This window comes from Marmota marmota, unplaced genomic scaffold (assembly GCF_001458135.2).
Source record: "Marmota marmota marmota unplaced genomic scaffold, marMar, whole genome shotgun sequence".
NCBI classification, from domain to species: domain Eukaryota; kingdom Metazoa; phylum Chordata; class Mammalia; order Rodentia; family Sciuridae; genus Marmota; species Marmota marmota.
This window is the reverse complement of record NW_025999982.1, coordinates 5,770,812-5,778,353: the sequence shown is the minus strand read 5'-3', so window position 1 is coordinate 5,778,353 and position 7,542 is coordinate 5,770,812. Positions and strand designations below refer to the sequence as shown.

At 56.3% G+C, this 7,542-nt stretch overlaps 1 protein-coding gene and 1 long non-coding RNA gene across 3 annotated transcripts in view; one reads left to right on the top strand and one right to left on the bottom strand.

The window, feature by feature from the left end:
• Window positions 1-2,624, bottom strand: part of LOC125617436 — a 9,154-nt gene extending 6,530 nt beyond the window's left edge. Inside the window, exon 1 of the long non-coding RNA XR_007348436.1 lies at window positions 2,476-2,624. This is a non-coding gene — a long non-coding RNA (uncharacterized LOC125617436). The remainder of the gene's footprint in view (window positions 1-2,475) is intronic.
• Window positions 1-7,542, top strand: part of Mdga1 (MAM domain containing glycosylphosphatidylinositol anchor 1) — a 55,301-nt gene that overhangs the window by 8,409 nt on the left and 39,350 nt on the right. The window lies entirely within an intron of this gene.

The following is a 7,542-nucleotide window of genomic DNA, read 5'->3' as shown; positions in this document are numbered from 1 at the left end:
CATCACCACCACCATCACCACCACTATCATCACCACCATCATCACCATCACCATCATCACCATCACCATCATCATCACCATCATCATCATCATCACCATCATCACCACCACTATCATCACCACCATCATCACCATCACCATCATCACCACCATCACCACCACCACCATCACCATCATCACCACCATCATCACCATCACCATCATCAGCATCACCATCATCATCACCATCATCATCATCACCACCACCATCACCACATCATCATCAACATCACCACCACCATCACCACCACTATCATCACCACCATCATCACCATCACCATCATCACCATCACCATCATCATCACCATCATCATCATCATCACCATCATCACCACCACTATCATCACTGCCATCATCACCACCATCATCACCGTCATCATCATCCTGCTGACAGTTCCTACAGCCTGAGGTGGTGAGCGAGCATGGGCTCTTTCAGTCCTCATTACAACCTCTTGAGGGGTTGGTTCATCAGTCCATTTTATAGATGAGAAAACTGAGGTCTCATAGAGATGGAGTCACTTGTCCACGTGGCAGACCCAGACCTGAGCCCAGAGCTAATGACAGCAAAGTCCATGCTTGGGGGGAAGGGTCTGGGATCCGGGGTTTGGGAGGAGCTGCCGGGCGGGTCAGCCGCAGGGAAACGTGGATGCAAGCCATATTTTGGGATGCAGAGCCACAGAGATGTGTGTTGGAGGAGGCCGTGCAGAAGACTGGCCAGGAGGCCTTGGGGCTGTTCAGACTGAGAGCTTGAGTCAGGGTAGTGGCTGATAATGGACACGAGGAGAGGGTTCAGGAACCATAGTCATCCCTTAAGGCACTGAGTTTCCTAGTGAGAGGGTCAGGCTTTACTCTCCTGGAGTTTCATTCCAGTTGTGGGAGACAGGCAGGACTCATGTCAGTGAACAGGATATGTGTCTTATGGTAATGAGCACTTTGGACAAAGAAGTGGCAAACTGTGGTTCGAGTTTGTAAACCGCGGTCAGTGGCCTCCCTGAGGAGGTGCCACCAAAACAGAGATCTGAAGATACCAAGAGAAGAAGCTTCGTGGATGTCTCCAGGAAGTATGTTCCGGTAGGAGAATAGCTGATGCAAAGGCCCTGGGGTAGGAGCATGCCTGGCCTGTTTGAGTGGTAGTAAGGGGGCCAGAGCAGTTGGAGCAAGAGAGTGAGGGGGTGGGGAATTAGCAGGGCCAAGATGTCTGAATCCTCCAAGGCTATGTGAGGACTTTGGGCTTTATTTTAAGTGAGATGGATGCCGCAGGAAGGTTTTGAGCCAAAGAGGGACCTAAGTGAACACCTTCTTAGTAGAATTCCTCTGGCTGCCACACAGAGAATGGGCTGTCGAGGGCGAGGAAGGGAGCCCGTTAGGAGCTGCTGCGATGGACGAGAAAGGAGTTTGAACAATCCCGACGCCCTAGACCCTAGACGTGGTGGGAAAGCGCTCTCACAGTGGGAAGAGGTAGAACAAAGCCACCAAGTGGAGGGGTTGGGGGCAGTGATGCCCACGAGAGCCTGGACTTCCGGGTGGGGACTGATCCCAGCTCTGCCCTGCGCCAGCCGCGAGGGCCGGAGAGGTCACATCTGCTTTCCGGGCTGTGGCTTCTCCTTCGGTCAGAGGGGGTGGCCCTCCTGCCCGCTGGATTTCTGGGAAGCCTCCAGGGAGCCCGAGTGCAGAGCCCCGAGCTTAGCGAGGCCTCCATAAGCACCTTCAATGAAAGCAAGTTGAAATGCGGGATTGTGGCCCTGGGACGTCGCAGGGAGCGTGGGCAGGTCAGGTGTGCGGGAGTGTCGGCTCAGGAGACAGAGGGACTGGATTTGCACATCTGGAGTCCTGTGCACAGAACACTGTGGTGGAGACCATGGGGTGGAGTGAAGTTGCCAGGGAAGGGGGTGGGGAGTGGGGGGCCGAGGCCAGAGCCCTGGGGCACCAACATTGAGGGGGTGGGGGAGACAGAGTAGGTGGCATCAGGAGAGGAAAGAGGAGACCAGAGCAGGGACCCCAGAGTCCGGGGGGGGGGGGAAGTGCATTGGAGGAAGGTGTGTCTGAGGGAGGGGAGGGGAGATGGATAAGAGAAGGTCAGCGGAGGTGATCCCAGTGGCTTGCAGGAGCCTGAGAAGGGAGGATGGAGAGTTCAAAGCCAGCCTCAGCAAAGGCAAGGTGCTCAGCAACTCAGGGAGGCCCTGTCTCCAAATAAAATACAAAAGAGGGCTGAGGGTGTGGTCAGTGGTTGAGCGCCCCTGAGTTCAATCCTGTACCCTCACACACACACACACACACACACACACAAAGAGAGGAGGTCAGCTAGGACAGGACAGGGGAGGGGGACATCAGAGTGGGGGAGGGGGCTCCTCACCCTTTCCCACATGGGCAGGAGTCCCCTGGATCTCATGAAAATGCAGATTGCGATTCATGGGGCTGGGGCCGCACATTTCTTACCAAGTCCTGCTGCTGCCCTGGGTTGGCGCGGCCTGGCCAGGGTCTGAGGAGCGCAGGCTGCACTCTAGCTGCTTCTTGCCCAGGGCCTCCTCTCCAGGGCCTCGGATTCCCTCTGGCAATCAGCTACAGGCGCGCCCACCTCCGGGAGAAGCCTGTGAGTGACACAGAGCACTTTGTAAACTCCGAGGTGAACCGTGGGGACTGTCTCACAGAGCAGAGGAGGCGGCAGGCAGATGGCAGGGAACCCTGGGTGTGGGTGGCACATAGGCGCAGGCAGGACTGGCTGCGCTTTTGGGGAACCTGGCGGTCCTGGGGGGGGGCGGGAGGGCAGAGCCCCCAGCTCTTGCCTGGGGGTGCGGGGCTGCAGGAGTGGGCGACCTTGTCAGGGGCCTGGCCTGGGCAGCTGGAGGGCGCTGCTTGGCTGGCTTTGAAGACGCCACCCCAGGCTCTTTTCCCGGTTCCCTTCTGCTCCCAGACACTCAGGCGAGATCCTTTGATTTTCTGGAGGACGGGAGGCTGTGTTGAGTGGCCCTCAGCCCTGGGTCTGCCGGGACCACCTGGAGAGCTTCTCCCACAACACAGCCCCCCGCCCACCCTCCTCATTCAGGCTCTGCAGGTGGCACCCAGGCAGCTGTGCAGGGGCACAGCTGGGGCACAGCCGGGCAGGCAGCAGGTGGAGTGAGTCAGGCCACAGCTCCGTCTCCTTCCCTGGGCCATCTGAGGGCATGTCTGGGTTTTCCAGGTCACTGCTCAAGTTCAGATTCCAACCAAGCTCATCAGGACCCTGGGGTCTTTAAAAACCCACTTGTTACTGTCTAAACCCTGGGCGGAGAGACTTCGGATTCTAATGGTGTTCACCGGAAGCCCCAGGCCAGGGAGCTCAGGGGGAAGCCCCTGTCCCTGCTTTGAACTAAGGGACCTCGGTCCCAAACCTAGAGCAATTGGGAGATACCGCTGGGCGCAGGGCTTCCAAAGATTTTATTTTCTTGTTTATTTAACTGGGGGTGGAACCTAGAGGGGCTCTGCCACTCAGCTCACTGGAGCCTTTCCTTTTTGGGGGAGTGTGTGGCGCTGGGGGTTGAACCCAGGGCCTTGTGCACGTGGCACTCTACCAGCTGAGCTAGGTCCCCAACCCTGTAGCGTTTTTTCATGTTTTCTTTTGAGACAGGGTCTCGCCAAATTCTAAGACAGGCCTGGAGCTTGTGACCCTCCTGCCTCAGTCTCCTGAGTAGCTGGGTGACAGTTGTGTGCTGCCGCCTGGGCTCCCGTTGATTTTCTTTCTTTTCTTTTTTTTGGTACTGGGGATAGAACCCAGGGGCGGTTAAGCACCGAGCCCCACCCCCAGCCCTTTTTACTATTTTATTTACAGACAGGGCCTCCCTGAGTTGCTTAGTGCCTCTCCGTTGCTGAGGCTGGCTTTGAACTCGAGATCCTCCTGCCTCAGCCTCCCAAGCCCCTGGGATTACGGCCTGTGCCGCCGCGTCTGGCTCCATTGATTTTTTAATAGGTCAATTCTGTTACCTTTCTGAAATGTGGCCCTTTTGTTTATTCTCTTTCCCGTCTGGTTGGGGATAAAGTGGAAATTTCAGAACTGATGCGCGCAGTAGCAATTCAGTGTATGTCAAGCAAATATGTATGAAGTGTCTCCTGCGTATCTGGAAAGGTGGTAGGTGCCGGCGGCCAAGGTGATCACAGGTGAGGGCATTGCAGGTGGCCAGGAGGATGCAGGCTTTTCCCAAGTCCTCGCTGTCCAGGTGGAGACACCTCGGCTCAGGGCAAATGACTTGCCCCATTCCCTGCAGTTGGCAGGTGGTGGAACCAGGATTTGAGCTCAGCCTGCCCAGCACCAAGCCCGGCCCCGCGCATTGCCCCAGTGTGAGGCTCCCGAGGACCCTGCCTGGCTGGTTTTTGTTCTCCAGATTGTGCTGTGGGGGATGAGTCAGCCCTTGGGTCCAGCGTTCCCCAGGAATGACCTTCTGTGGCTGGAAGCAGAGGCCTGAGGCTAGAGGCTGAAACAATGTCAGCTGCCCTCCACTGTCCAGGGGTGGGCTAACCAGGCTCCTCTCATCTTGCAGTCCCCCTTCCTGAGGCAGCGGTTCTCAAACCTGCCCACACATTAGAGTAATCTGGGAATCATTAAAAAGTTGCCATGCCCAGGTTGTACCTTATGCAATTATTTCGGAATGTTTAGGACAGGCAATCAGATACCAGCATTTCTTTTTTTTTAAAGAAAAAAATCTCCAGGTGATTTCAGTGTGTAGCAAAGTTAGGCAAATCTTGCCCGAGAACATTTTTTTCCCAAAGTCACTAAAGGGCTGCTGGGGCTCAGCCCTCAAGCCACATTCCAGGCAGGAAGAAGGGAGGAGCATTTAAAAGGATGGGCATTACTAAATAAGTTGGTTTCCTTTAAAGAGCTTTCTCAGAAGCCTCCTCCAGTGACTTCTGCTCACATCTCAATGGCCATTCTTGACTGGAAGGAGACTGAGAAATTGGTTTATACTTATATTTTTATTGATTGTTTTATGGCTTGAACCTGGGGACTTGTGGACAGATTTACATCCTCTTTTTTTGAGACAGGGTTTCACTAACTTGTGACCCTCCTGCCTCCGCCTCCCAAGAGCTGGCATTATAGGCATGTGCCACTGTGCCCCGCTAAATAGACTTTCATATGGGAGATTCTTGCCTAAGAAAAATATTGGGTTTCCTTTTTTTTTGTCTTGGTACCAGGGATTGGATCCAGCAGTGCTTTACCACTGAGCCCCATCCCCAGCCCTTTTTATTTTTAATTTGAGACAAAGTCTTGCTAAGTTGCTGAGGCTGGCCTTGAACTTGTGATCCTCCTTCCTCAACCTCCGAGTCACTGGGATCAGAGCTGTGTGCCACCGTGCCTGGCTGATGCCTAGTTGGTAGGAAGGAGCGGGTGGTTTAGGAAGGTAAGGAGCGGACTGCCACAAACCCCCAGGCAGAGAGGGTGGCATTTCCCAAGGGGGAGGGATTTAGGGATATGAATGACGGTGGCCTCCCCCTCCTCCCACTTGGACAGTTTGGATCAGGTCGGGGTGGGGCTCTGGCTTCCCTGAAAATGGCCAGAAAGACCACTGGGGAGACTGAGTCCTGGAATGGGGAAGTGACTTGCTGTGGTCACCCAGACGTCCACCCTTAGCTGCCTGTCACCCGCTGGTTCTGACCCTGCTCTCCCTGCACCCCACTGCTGAGCTCACTTACGTGGCACTGGGTTCCACTGATGGGCACCTCTCTCCACTGGCCAGTGTCTCCCTCAGTACTAGCAGCAGCAGAACTCTGTGGACTGGGGAAAAGCAGGTCTTTTGGGAAGTTCTTCTCATAGTCTGACTTTATTTCAACTTGCTGTAACATAACCTCTTATCAAAAAGGTTCAGGAGCTGAGGCCCCCGAGCCAAACTTGAATATCTCCTTGACCCTGGGACTTTCTCCATCTTGGCGAAGACACTTCCTCAGCTATGAGAGGGATACTGGGAGGGTAAAGTGGGAAGGAAGCAGGATTCCAGTGGCCTTCTCTATTCGGGTTGGTTCTGGTGTTCAGTGAAATGCAGGGGGACCTTGGGGAGGTCAGCTTACCTTCTGCCAAAACGCATTAGCACACCGGGCAAGCTGGAGTCCTGTGCTGTGGCGAGGCCTGGCTCCTCTCCTTTCTGGAAGACCACAGGGTCGATGCAGAGAAGGCCGAGAAGGGAGGCTGTCCGCAGGTCAGCCAGGGGAAGCTCGCGTCCCAGTGGGTTGCTCTGAGGCCCTTCTCCCCGGGGCCCAGGCTGTTGATGGAAGAGTGGGCTCTCGGATTGCAGGTTCCAGGCAGGGAGGCTTCTGGGGCTGCTGGGTGGAGGAGGTGGAGCCGCACAGGGTACTTGACATGCCTGGGGGAGGTTGCGGGCATCCGTGGGCTCTGATTTGTGGCCTTGTGAGGTTGAGCAGTGCCCACCAGGGACACTCCCAATGCACTTGGATCGTGGTCTCAGCAGCAGCCCTTGAGCTGGGAAGTGGAGTACACGGGGTTTATTTGGGAGATAAATCCAGAAAGCGTGGAGGAGGAGCAGGGAGGGGGGGGGAGCCGAGGGAACCCACTAAAGGTGCCTGTCAAGCCAGTGACTGCCACGTCCCCTGGGGAGCTCCGGGACACTGAAACACACACTTGGGTGGCATCCCGGGTGGGCGAGGCACTGGCTGCGGGCTGTTCCTGGGAGGTCAGTCCCCCACCCCCCCAGTCCTTTGCACACTAGGAACATAAGCTCCAGTGGGCAGAGGTGGCCCCTGGTGGTTGAGGTGGGCGGTGGCCCTGCAGGGCTCGGGGAGGGGCGCTAACAGCCCTGCTCTCTCTGGAGGAGCCTCTGAGGCCCTGTCGGCAGGCCCAGGCGGCCTAGCCGGGTTCTTTCTTCCTTAGGTTTTCTGGGTTGCGCGTGTTGACCCGAATTTCCAGCTGAGAACCCTCCCCTGTGGCCACCCGACCCGTAAGCTGCTCATTTACTTCCTGTGACCAGAGCCCCCGCCTGTCGATGTCCCCAAGACTTTCCTGATAGAAGTCAGGATCTCTAAAGGATTGAGGGGCCTCGTGGTGGCAGAAGGCAAGGCTGGGGATCAATGAGGACAGACCAGCACTCTGAGGGTCCTCGGGGCATTGCCAGCCTCGAGGAATTCACAGCCAGGGTGGAGGCGGGCACAGTCTCTGGCCCTGGGAGACCAGGCCTCCTCTCTGCAGAGCCTGAGGGGGGGCGGGGGCGGGTAAGAGGAGAGTAATGAGGTCGCTGCAGCTGTCCCGTCCCTCTCCAGGGACCAAGCCTTGCCCCATGGGCCATGACGGGGCTCGTCTGCACCTCTAAATGTCCATGGGCCTGTGAGTCCATCTCGAGTCGCACCTTCATCTGTTTATTTTTGGTACCAGGGATGGAGCCACGGAGCCACATCCCAGCCCTGTTTATGTTTTATCTGAAACAGGGTCTCGCTCAGTTGCTGAGGCTGGCTTTGAACTCAGATCCTCCTGCCCGAAGGAGCTCACTGCTGTGGGATGTCCTGGTGTCCTGGGAGCACCGACACCCT